This window comes from Saccopteryx bilineata, unplaced genomic scaffold (genome assembly GCF_036850765.1).
Source record: "Saccopteryx bilineata isolate mSacBil1 unplaced genomic scaffold, mSacBil1_pri_phased_curated manual_scaffold_67, whole genome shotgun sequence".
NCBI classification, from domain to species: Eukaryota; Metazoa; Chordata; class Mammalia; order Chiroptera; family Emballonuridae; genus Saccopteryx; species Saccopteryx bilineata.
In genome coordinates, this window is record NW_027095488.1 from 37,786 (window position 1) to 50,351 (window position 12,566).

Here is a 12,566-nt window from a genome sequence, read left to right on the forward strand (position 1 = left end):
ATAATTCTAGCCAAGTATAGTTTGGTGGCTGCTATTTGGGTTTCTTTTCACAATTAGTCAACTCTCTGTTGATCGATGCCTAAATTTGATTAGAACTCTCTTCTAGGTGGTAATAATTTTGTTCTAATATTTTATCATCATATTGTTTCCTCCCACTTCAGATTCAGATGATTTAGAAAAGTTGCCAGGTTTCTCTTTGACATGAGATATGTTCTTGATTTGGAATGTGTTGCTTCATGAATGAAAAGACCGTGGTGGTGACTTACGAGTTTGCTTCTACTACAGATACTAAGACAAGATATTTTCAGGTACTTTGATCTATATAGATGGTAAAGAATTTACCTGAATCTTTTCCCAAATTCTCATATTTAAAGTCTGAGTGATTAAATTCATTCTTAGTGTTTCATTTTAAAAGAAAGCAACGTTAGCAGATCTTTATATAATGAAATTGGATTATGTTCAAGTTTTAGGTTTTTGCCCTATAATTGTATTGTAAACATTTCTTTTTCTTTCTGCCCTTTAGCCGGCCTCAGAAAGTGTGTTTGTGTCCATTTCTACCAGTGCATCCTCTGCACATCTCTACCCACTTGTACATAATTCAGCATCCGGCAGAGGTAAGATTTTGTAAAAAACAGAATTTCAAATAGAATATTATTGTATAAGAGGAAGCACACAGATGAACATACTCATTCCTCCTAGCCCTTCAGCATTTCTGGAAATTAATCAATGACAAATGCTTTCTCTTTGGGAGAAAATAGTTTCTTTTATATATTATATGGTAGTATAGTGCCATATGCTTTGGAAATAGATAAAATGATGTTATTTTATAAAAGCAGTTATTTTTGGATAGTATAGAAATTTAGAACTTCAACAATTTTGTGTGAAGGAAAAATGAGACTTTTGTGAGTAAAGAGCTAGGAAAACCATTGCTTTTTAAATGATTTGATCATAGTTTATATTCATTAATGTCTTGTTAAAATAGAAGAAACTTTCAACTTTTTGTTTTTATTTCTGTTTTTATTTTATAATAATTTTTATTTTTCAATTAAAGTTGAAATACAGTATTATATTAGTTTCATGTGTACAATATAGTGAGTAGACATTTATTTAACTCATGAAGAGATCACCCTGATATATCTCGTACCAATCTGACACTATACATAGTTATTACAGTATTAGTGGCTATATTTTCTATGTTACACTTTATATCCCCACGACTGTTTTGTAACTACCATTTTGTACTTCTTAATACCTTCCCCTTTTTCATCTGTGTCCCCGACCCCCCTCCCATCAGGCTATTGTCAAAATGTTCTTTGTGTTTATGAGTTTGCTTTCGTTTTGTTTGTATATTTTGTTTTTTAGATTCTACATACAAGTGAAATCATATGGCATTTGTTTTTCTTTGTCTGACTTATTTCACTCTGCTCAGTACCCCCTGGGCCCATCCATGTTGTTGCAGATAGCAAGGTATCCTTTGTTATGGCTGAGTCACATTTCGTTTATTGCATATTTGCACCACTTCTTTATCCATTAATTCACTGGTGGTCACTTAGGTTGCTTCATATCTTGGCTATTGTAAATAATGCTGCAATGAACATATAGGTGTATAGATCTTTTCAATTTAGTTTTTTGGGTTTTTCGGATAAATGTCCACAAGTAGAATTGCTGGGTCCTTCTTTGTCTCTTGATATAGAGCCTTTCTTAAAAGTCTGTTTTGTCTGGTAGAAGTATTGCTACCTCAGCTCTTTTTTGTTTGTTTTCATTTTCATGAAATGTCTTTTTTCCAACTTTTTACTTTCAGTCTATTTGGTCTTTTGATCTGAAGTAAGTGTCTGGTAGGCATCATATGCAAGGGTCATGTTTTCTTATCCATTTAGCCACCCTATGTCTTTTAATGTCTTGATTTACATTTGAAGTGATTTTTCATAGATATGTAGTTATTGCCATTTTATTATTTGTATTTTTAATCTTCATTCCCTTCTTCTTAAAGATGTATCCTTAATATTTCTTGTAATATTGGTGTGGTGGCTATGAACTTTAGCTTTTCTTGTTGGGGAAGCTCTTTATCTGTTTGTGGATTCTAAATAGTAGCTTTGTTAGGTAATCTTGGTTGTAGGTCTGTGCATGTCATCAGTTTGAATATTTTGTGCCAGTCCCTTCTGATCTGCAGTTTCTGTTGAAAAATCAGCTGACAGTCTTTTGGGAACTTCCTTATAAGTAACTAACTGCTTTTCTGTTGCTACTTTTAAGATTTTCTCTTCATCTTTAACCTTTAGCATTTTAATTATGTTGTATCTTAATATGGGGCTCTTTTGGTTTATCTTGTTTGGGATTCTGTATGCTTCCTGGGCTTGTATGTCTACTTCCTTCACCAGATTAGGTAAGTTTTCTGTCATTCACTCTTCAAATAGGTTTTCAATTTCTTGTTCTCTTCTCCTTCTGGCACCCCTATGTTGTGAATGTTGGTATGCTGGATGTTGTCCCAGAGACCCCTTAAAATCTTTTCATATTTTTGGATTCTTTTTTTCTTTTTTGCTGTTCTGATTGGGTGTTTTCTGCTTTATCTTCCAAATTACTGATTTGATTCTTAACTTTAGCTACTCTAATGTTGATTCTTTGTAGGTAACATATACACCCTGCAGTGTTCTGACCCATGATGTGCTTCCAATGTACTTCTGCATTGAATTCCTTGCTCTCTGAATCATAACCAGGGAATCATTTGATACTATGAGGATAGACAAGACTCTATTCACACCTCCCCAAAACTTGATTTCTAGTAGTAGTTCTGGAGAGCCCTGCATCCAAATAGCAGGTGAAGGCACCAGGTTGACCATCAACCTGGTGCTTTCCAAATTGTATTCGTCTTAGTCACCTCCATTTGACCTTCAGAGATCTTGTCCATTTCAAATGTGTTGAGAAGCCTGCAGGCCAGCACCAGACCAGTACAATGTGATGCAGCCAACCTTTAGAGCACGCTTTGGGAGTTCATGAGCATAAGCTGCACAGACTTTCATACATCCTTCTATATGGGCACAAGCAATCTAACAAATGATATCTCTGTTGGTTACATGAACTGTTATCCTGTATTTGGGTGTGTTGCACTTATTTTTATCCTGATTATCATGTATTTCCAGGCACAGTAACTGGTTTTACCCTCTCTTCCTCATCTTCTAAATTTCACTTTGCATCTCTTGAAGTAGGTCTTATTTTTGAGACAACTTTAAAAATGTAATTACTGTGAAAGATAGACTCATGCCCATAGCTCACTACAAACATGCAGGCTCAGAATAGCTTCCATGGGGATGGGGGGGAGAGGGGTGCAATACTTTTTCTTTTCTGGTATTAAAGTAATTTAATTATAAATTTATTTATTTTTACCTATTATAGTAAATTTATATGTAACATTATGGTTCTATGTGTTAATTTGCTGAGTAAATAATATTCCTAATGTAAGTAGTGTTTGATATTCTTTAAGAGCATTGTCATTTTTTATAGTAGTCAAAATATTCACTGTGAAGATACATATAAACAGAATTATATAAATTGATAATGTTGGGCTGGATGTAGGTAGGCCGAGTAGAAAGGGGCTCTGTTACTTATTTGTTGAAGCAGATATTCCTACTTGGGCCAATGAAGAAAGCCAGAGAGTGACTGAGCATTGTAAATGAAGATAACCAAGAAAGCTAGGAGGCTAAGGCAGAATAGCTAATCACCTTACTCTACTGAGATAAAGCATAGAATTCTGTGACATGAAAGGTAGTTTTCAGTGTTGGATGGTAGGACATTGAAGAAAAGAAATACTTGTGATAGTTAATGGAATTTATAGAAATGGTCACCAGATTTCTCTACTCTAAAGTAATTTTTCTTCCATGTCCATCCTCTTTATTCTTTGGAAGTAAGGTTATATATTTAGCCCATACTCAAGTAAGAGGGAGAGATTAAGCTCCACTCCCTTGAATGGGAAGTATTTATATTTATTATTGGAAATTCTTTCTATAAGGAAGGTTTGTCTCTTTTCTCCCATTTACTTATTTGTGTCAGCTTGGGCTTTATATTTTATACTTTGTTATAATCCAAATACTGTGTTACTTATTTTGTTGCTCAAATTGTTCCAGTCTGGCCATTGGGAGCTCTTTAAGACTGGCTTCTGTGTGCCATTGATATGCTCCATTGTCTAGTTTTGAACAGTTCCTTGCTTTCTGGGCATAAATATCTAGGCAGTTATCTTCGAGATTACATTCTAGAAAATTTAATTACTATTGGAATAAAAAGTTTTTTAGAATAAATAATTGGATTTGGTTAAACATGAATTTACTTATTTTTTAGAGAGAGAGAGACAGGAAGGGAGAGAGATGAGAAGCAACAACTTGTAATTGCGTCACTTTAGTTGTTCATTGATTGCTTCTCATATGTGCCTTGATGGCAGGGTAGGGGGCTTGAGTCAAGCCAGTGACTCCTTGCTCAAGCCAGCAACCTTTGGGCTCAAGCCAGCGACCTTGGGATCATGTTGATGATTCTGTGCTCAAGCTTGTGACCCTGCACTCAAGCCAGATGAGCCTGTCTTCCAACTGGTGACCTTGGGGTTTTGAACCTGGGACTTCAGTGTCCCAAGTTGATGCTCTATCCACTACTACCACCAGTCAGGCCAAACTTATATTTTTTATTATTTTAACCATGATTTGATGTTATCTTGTTTTGATCAACCTCTAAACATACCCAGGTAGAATTAAAAACTATATCTGTAGTATATTTACTACTGATAAATCAGAGAAACTATAGTCCTTTTTATTAAAAACTGGTCTGAAAGATATGAAAATTCTGTATGTTATGAATCAGATGTTCATCATAAATGTTTAAAACTGTGTTTGTCTAAGTAAAATAAAATCTACATGTTAATTAATTTTTTAATTACAGGAAAGCAAAGTGTTGCGGACAGTTCCTCTACTAGCAGCATGCCTCCCCCAGGACAAGTGTACAGTCAAGATTGGGCGTCGCTTCAGTGAAGAAAGGTAAATTAACTTTTAGGGCAACTTAAAATCCTTTTTTTTTCTACATAGATATTTAAAAATTTCTTTTTAAAACTTATTCTTTAGTCCTAGAACATGGTACATTGGAAGTGGTCGAAAATTTAAGTTCTGCCTTTTCTCTGAAAATCATACAAGACAAAGGTAAACATGAACAAAGACAACTCCCTCAAATAGACCAAAGTGGAATAAACAATGAAAAATAGCATTATTTGAATTCCATACTAATATATATTAAGCCTCAAAGACATATATATATATATATATTTACTGTGTATTTCATTTTTTTCAAGATCATAAGGGTATTTGTATTAGATTTAGTTGTTTTTTCTTTAATATATATATGATTATATTTATATAAGTAAACACATATCTATCCATTTCTAGCCCATTAAGCCTTTTCTAAGGTACAGTGACTAGCACTATATTTAGTATTCTAGTTATAGGCACATGATATATATTAATATATATGATATTATATATATATAGGATAAAACATCTCCTGTCATATTTAAAATATTCTTTTGGATGAGGCCCAGTATTTTTATGTGCAGCAGGCATTAGTTGATATCTTCACTGACAGATCTATAAGGTTCTTGGATCTTATTTCACACTGTATTGCATAACTCATTATCATAAATATATACAATATATTAAAATTTTTCTACAAGTCTTTGTATACCTTTGAATAATCTTTGTTGCTTTTCTGCCCATTCACAAACCCTTTACTAATTACATTGATCCTGTCTACACAGTTAAATATATTTTTAGATGCAAAATTTTATTTCTGTTCAACATATGGAGAATTTTTTTTCAGTTCACTTATGAAAATGCTAAGTAAGACCTATATTAGCATGAAGCCCAGGAAATTGACCAAGCTTTTTTCTTTCTTTATTATTTTAGCTTCCTTTATAATTTAGCTTTGTATTATGAAAATAACATCATGTTAGGACTTTATATAATAATTTTTTCTCTTCTCTGAAACAGTTGGTTAGGCACAGTTTTCTTATATAGAATTTTGTATAGTAGATTTTGCATTGCCTTTCCCACAGAGGAGAAATTTGCTCTGGGCTTAGAGCTGCTATTGGGAATTTTGCCATTTTGCTGGGAATGGAAGCAAGACCTAGAGTTCATCACATAGGAGAAGCCACATCATTTGCACTGTGACACTTCTTTTATGCAGAGGCTCTTTATAATGGCATTTGTCTATAATTCTTGGATGAATGTGGATATATAGTTGGAAAAATGTTTCATTTAATCTGCAGACTTGGATCTATGTTATTTTATTGCAAAAGTGATGAGTATCTGTTGTGGTAGAACTAGAAACTGTCTGGGTCATTCCTGACATTTTGGCAATCTAACCACTCCATAAGTATACTTAATTGAGATGACACTTTTCCAAATAAGTCATCCATTCTATTCTGAGCCCATTATATTAAGTAGTTGAGTTTTTTATGTGCCTAATATAGTGCTTACTCAGTAAATTATTATTCATTGATGGATTTTATTAGTAGCAAGAAAGAATGAAAGACAGACAAACAGAGAGGAAGGGAGAGAGATGAGAAGCGTCAACTCATAGTTGTGGCCCCTTTGTTGTTCATTGATTGCTTTCTCATATGTGCCTTGACTGGGGGGCGGGGGACTACAGCTGAGCCAGTGACCCATTGCTTGAGCCAGTGACCATGGGGTCATGTCTGTGAGCCCACTCTCAAGCCAGTTACCCCATGCTCAAACTGATGAGCCCGAGCTCAAGTTGGATGAACCCACGCTCAAGTTGGGGACCTCAGGCTTTCAAGCCTGGGTCCTCATAATCTCAGGCTGATGCTCTATCCATTGCACCACCACCTGATGAGGCTCACTGATGATGAATTTTAAACTAAAGCTCATTGTGATTATTGATTTAATATTAATCTGATAATTATTCATTTAAATTTTCTTAAAGTATGTGATAAAATTGTAGGGGGGTGATTGAGGCACATTACTTTTGGTATATTTTATAAATAGAATTTAAAAATACTTATTTTTAATACCAAAAGTAAACAGCTTGACAGATATCGAGGTTTTCTTTTTGTCTACTATTGACTTTTTTTTGTGGTCTTTGCCAGTGGAATAAATAATAGTTATTATTTAACATGGTGCATGCATTTAATTCCTGAATTGTTTTTAGATCTATGCCAACCAGATACTTTGCTTTAAAAGAGTCTGTACCTCTTCTGTAGAGGAACACGTACACGTCTTAGCTTGCACTTGAACCTAGCTGTTTTAGAGATTCTAATTCTGTTAACCTGTCCAGAATACTCAGAAGAGTAAATCTGAAGGTTTCAGTGAGCAGCTGTAGTGGACATTGCTCTCTGCTCTTGCTATTAAGAAGGAGGGAATGAACAGCATTTCATTCAAGGAGGTTTCACTACTGCAAGATTATTGGATGGTTAACATGGTATTCTCTGTCATCTCCTAAAGTTATATGGGTTCTTTGTACTATGTAAATCCTAAGATCTTTTTCTAAGAAGGCATTAAAAATCTCTGTAAGCAGTCATGTGAAAGTCAAAGCATATACAATATGTTAGCCTATGTATATACCTAAGGGACTCATATTTATATTTTATATAAGTGTATATAAAACCTGGATGAATGCCTCTATGTTAATTTAAAGAAAACGTGAGTTAATTTGCCAAAGCTTACATAGTCATTCTACACCATCATGCAGCTTGTTGCTCCCTCCTGCTGAATTTTAAAATCCATTTCCATAAGCCAGGCTTTAATCTTCTCCCACCAGGCCTACTGCAGATTTCTTCCAGATCTCGGGAAGCATGGCAGTAAATACAGTGAAAAACTATATATGTATATATACTTATTTAATGTAAAGAGGCCCAGTTCCCTCTAGTTTTGTGGTAGTTTAAGGATTAACAATTGATCACCTTTTTCTTCTGCAGCCAGTTCATCCCTGATTCTTTAACATTAAGTTGATAGTTTTATTATAAACTAAATTTTGTGTCCTCAGTTTTTTGGACACTATACGCATCTTAATTTTACCTCTCTTGAAAGCTCATTTTTCTTCGATGTTAAAAGCAGAATCTATTTATTATTTACTCATTGAATTTTCTTTTTACCTTTATTTTTTTTTGTGATAGAGAGCGTGCGCAGGGGACAGATAGGGATAGACAGAGAGATGAGAAGTATCAGTTCTTCATTGCGGCATCTTAGTTGTTCATTGATTGCTTTCTCATATGTGCCTTGACTGGGAAGGGGGCTACAGCAGAGTGAATGACCCCCTTGCTCAAGCCAGTGACCTTGGGCTTCAAGCCAACAACCTTTGGGCTCAAGCCAGTGTACATGGGGTCACGTTTATGATCCCACGCTCAGGCTGGTGAGCCTGCACTCAAGCCGGCAACCTTGAGGTCTCGAACCTGCGTCCTCTGTGTCCCAGTTCGATGCTCTATCCACTGCACTACTGCCTGGTCAGCCTATTTTTAACCTCTTTTGATTTTGAGTTCTTTTTTATTGATAGGAAAATAGCAAACAGTAATGGTACATGGTATATGCAGACTAAAAAATCTCTCTAAATTTCAGTTTTACTTGAGGTAAGGACATGAGATCTTCCTCTTACAGGCTGCCTTTGAAGAATTCTTTTATTCCTCCCGGTACATTATGCTCTCTCCAAAGACAGTCCTATGTTTGTAGTTCCTCCCTTTGCATGTTTGCAGATTACTTACCTGTTCTTGTTTCAAAAGATTTCAAGAGATGAGATCCTGTTTCCTCAGTAAAGTGTGACAGGTTTAAATTGAAAGGAAATTAAATGCTAGTTTTTATGGGGTCTAGATTTTAAAATAAGCAATTATTAACATAGTATATCCAATAATTAGATACCTTTTTTTAAAAAAAAAAAAAACTACGTAAACTGAAATCAGTTTGGCACAGTGGTAGAGCGTCGGCCTGGTGTGCGGGGGACCCGGGTTCGATTCCCGGCCAGGGCACACAGGAGAAGCGCCCATTTGCTTCTCCACCCCGCCCCCTTCCTCTCTGTCTCTCTCTTCCCCTCCCGCAGCCAAGGCTCCATTGGAGCAAAGATGGCCCGGGCGCTGAGGATGGCTCCTTGGCCTCTGCCCCAGGCGCTAGAGTGGCTCTGGCCCGGCAGAGCGACGCCCCAGAGGGGCAGAGCATCGCCCCCTGATGGGCAGAACGTAGCCCCTTGTGGGCTTGCTGGGTGGATCCCGGTCGGGCGCATGCGGGAGTTTGTCTGACTGTCTCTCCTTGTTTCCAGCTTCAGAAAAAATACAAAAAAACCCCAAAAAACAAAAAAAATATTTTGACTTTGCTCTTGGTATGAAAGCTTCTGGTAGGCAGTGGCCCTATCTGATACTTTCTAAGTACTTTATTTGCACTTTCATTATACTATTAACCAGTCTTGCATTGTGTATGTACTCCATGGTTTCATTGTCAGCATCTAGGACAGCAGTTGGAGAACTAATGAGATATAATAGTAGAGTCATTATTTGGATTTGAAATTTAGTGTTTTATGTGGCTAATAATAAAGATTTTTACTTGTCAATTTAATTTTCATTGGTTGGTCATAGATTATCCTCATTACAATCAGAAGCAGCTTGTGTACTAGTTGTAATATATGCATATAAATTTTAAAGAGCAAGTAGCATAGCAGTTTATTTGATAAAGCAGTGCTCTTCTTATAGTTTTGATAACCTTCCACAATATAGTTTGAGCACCTTGACGTGAGTTTGTGAGAATAATTTATTTCAGAAAAATCTGTAAAACTAGTTTTAGATTTTGTTCTAGAATCATATGTATTGTGTTACATCTTAGGTTTTTATTTAAATCCAGGTAGATAGATTATTATTAAAGAATTTAGTGGCAGAATATTTTAAAATCACACACAGCCTGTTTTATGTATTTTTTCCTCCTTATTGAATTTATTGGTTTGACACGGGTTAACAAATTTATACCAGTTTTAGGTGCACAATTCTAAAACACACTGTACACTGTAACATGTGTTCCCCACCCCAAGGTATCTCTGCCTGTCACCACTTATCCCCCCACAACCTCCTCCCCGACCCCCAGCAATCACCACACTACGCACAGCCCACTTGAAATTGAAGATTGTTTTCCCTATTTTGTGAGTGTGTGTGTGTATACTTCCTCATTACCTTAGCATGTTGTATAAACACTAGAGAATTAAATTTAATAATTATTATTGCTATCCGTAAAAAGATATGCCTATTCCAAGTGATTTTGTATGATACCCAGTTTGGATTATCTATACAGATTCATTTAACTTTTTTCTTCCGTTTTATTGAGTTATAATTGAGATAAATCACTATATAAGTTTAAGGTATACAATGTGATGATATTAAATATGTATGTAATGAAATGCTTACCACAGAAAGGTCAGTTAACATATCTTTTACCTTGCAGAATTACCATGTTGTTGTTTCGGTGACAATATTAAAGCTTTACTCTCAACAGTTTTTAAGTGTACAATACAGTATTGTTAACTGTAGTCACTGTGCTGTCCATGAGATCCCTGGAACTTACTCATCTTATAACATAAAGTCTGTACCCTTTGACCAGCATCTCCTGTTTTCCCCACCCATCACCCTGTACTCTGTTCCTGATAGTACAATCCTTTTATTTTTTAAATTAAATTTAATTTTTTAAAAGATTTTATTTATTTATTTTAGAGAGGAGAGAGAGAGAAGTGGGGGGAGGAGCAGGAAGCAAGCAGGGTTTCAAACTGGCAATCTGAGCGTTCTAGGTCTATGCTTTATCTACTGCGCCACCACAGGTCAGGCCAGTACAAATTTTTTAGATTCCACATGTAAGTGGAATAACATCTATACAGTTTTTGTCTCTAACTTACTTTGAGTAGCACAGTACCCTCAAGGTTGTCAAAGATGACAGGGTTTCCTTTTTTATAGCTAAATAGTATTCCACTGTATACATCCATTCATGTGTTGATGGACACTTAGATTGTTTTTATGTCTTGGCTGTTAGGAGTAATACTGCAATGAATATGGGAATGTAGATATCTTTTCTAGATAGTGATATCATCATTTTTGACTATATACCCAGAAGTAGGATTGCTGGATCATATAATTGTTTTATTTTTTACTTTTTGAAGGACCTTTATACTGTGTTTCATAGTGGCTATCCCAATTTACATTTCCACCAAGAGTGCACAAGGGGGTTCCATATATATATATATATAATATATATGTATAATATATATATTATATATAGATGCTATTAACTCCTTATCAAATATGGTTTAGAAATATTTTCTCCCATTCCATAGGTTACTTTTTTCATTTTGTTGAATATTTCTTTTGCTGTGCAGAAGCTGTTTAGTTTGATGTAGTCCCACTTTTTTACTTTTGCTTGTGCTTTTGTTGTCAAATTAAAGAAGAAAAAATATCCCTAAGACCAATGTCAGGAAGGGCATTCCTATGTTTTCTTCTAGAGAGTTTTATGGTTGTAGTTCTTCCATTCAAGTCTTTATTTTTACTTGATTTTTATGTATGCTGTAAGGTAGGGGTCTGATTTCATTCTTTTGCATGTGACTGTCCAGTTTTCCCAACACCATTTATTGAAGAAACTATCCTTTCCCCATTATGTGTTCTTGGTGCCTTCTTTGAAGATTAGTTGGTCCTATATGCTTGGGTTTATGTATGGGTTCATGATTCTGTTTCTCTGTTCTGTGTGTCTTGTTTTTATACCAGTACTGTACTGTTTTGATTTTTACAGTTTTGTAAAGTAGTTTGAAATCGAGAAGTGTGATGACTCCAGCTCAAGATTGCTTTGGTAATTTGGGCTCTTTTGTGGTTCCATATGAATTTTAGGATTTTTCAGTGAAAGTTGCATTGCTTTGATCTGTAGATTGCTTTGAGTAACATAGACATTTTGACAAGATTAATTCTTCAAGTCCATGAGCATGAAATCTCTTTCTATTTATGTCATCTTCAGTTTCTTTACTCAGTGTCTTACAGTTTTCAGTGTATATGATCTACCTTGGTTAAATTTTTTCTTAAGTACTTTATTCTTTTTGATGCTATAATAAATTGGATTGCTTAAAATTTTTTGAGTAGTTTGTTAATATAATGCAACTGATTATTATATGTTGATTTTTTATCTTGCAACTTTGCTGAATTCATTTATTAGTTTTAACAGTTTATGAATAGGTATGTATGTTCTTGTACATGTCTCTTAGTGTACATTTGGATGTGTTTCTGTTGAGTATAAATTTAGGGTGGAATTGCTAGATCATTGGGTTTGCATGTGTTTAGCTTCCCATAGTAGTTGTGCCATTTTATTTTACATTCCCACCACCAGTTATAGGAGTTCTGTTTGCTTTACATTCAAATTAGGCATTTTTATTTATGGGAAGAAATTAGAGAACAATTATTAACTCATACCAGTGTGTGTTTATAAGGCATTTTATGACAGCACAGCAAAGGGAGTAAGAGCATGTTTATTCCCATTTGTTATATCTTGGTTTCAGGCTTAGTTGCGCCTTATACTAGCTCTGAAACC

The 12,566-nt window shown here is 35.1% G+C and overlaps 1 pseudogene; it reads right to left on the bottom strand.

Annotated features, from left to right (window-relative positions):
• Positions 1-2,096: 2,096 nt before the first annotated feature.
• Positions 2,097-4,124, bottom strand: LOC136318362 (large ribosomal subunit protein uL18 pseudogene; annotated as a pseudogene).
• Positions 4,125-12,566: the final 8,442 nt, after the last annotated feature.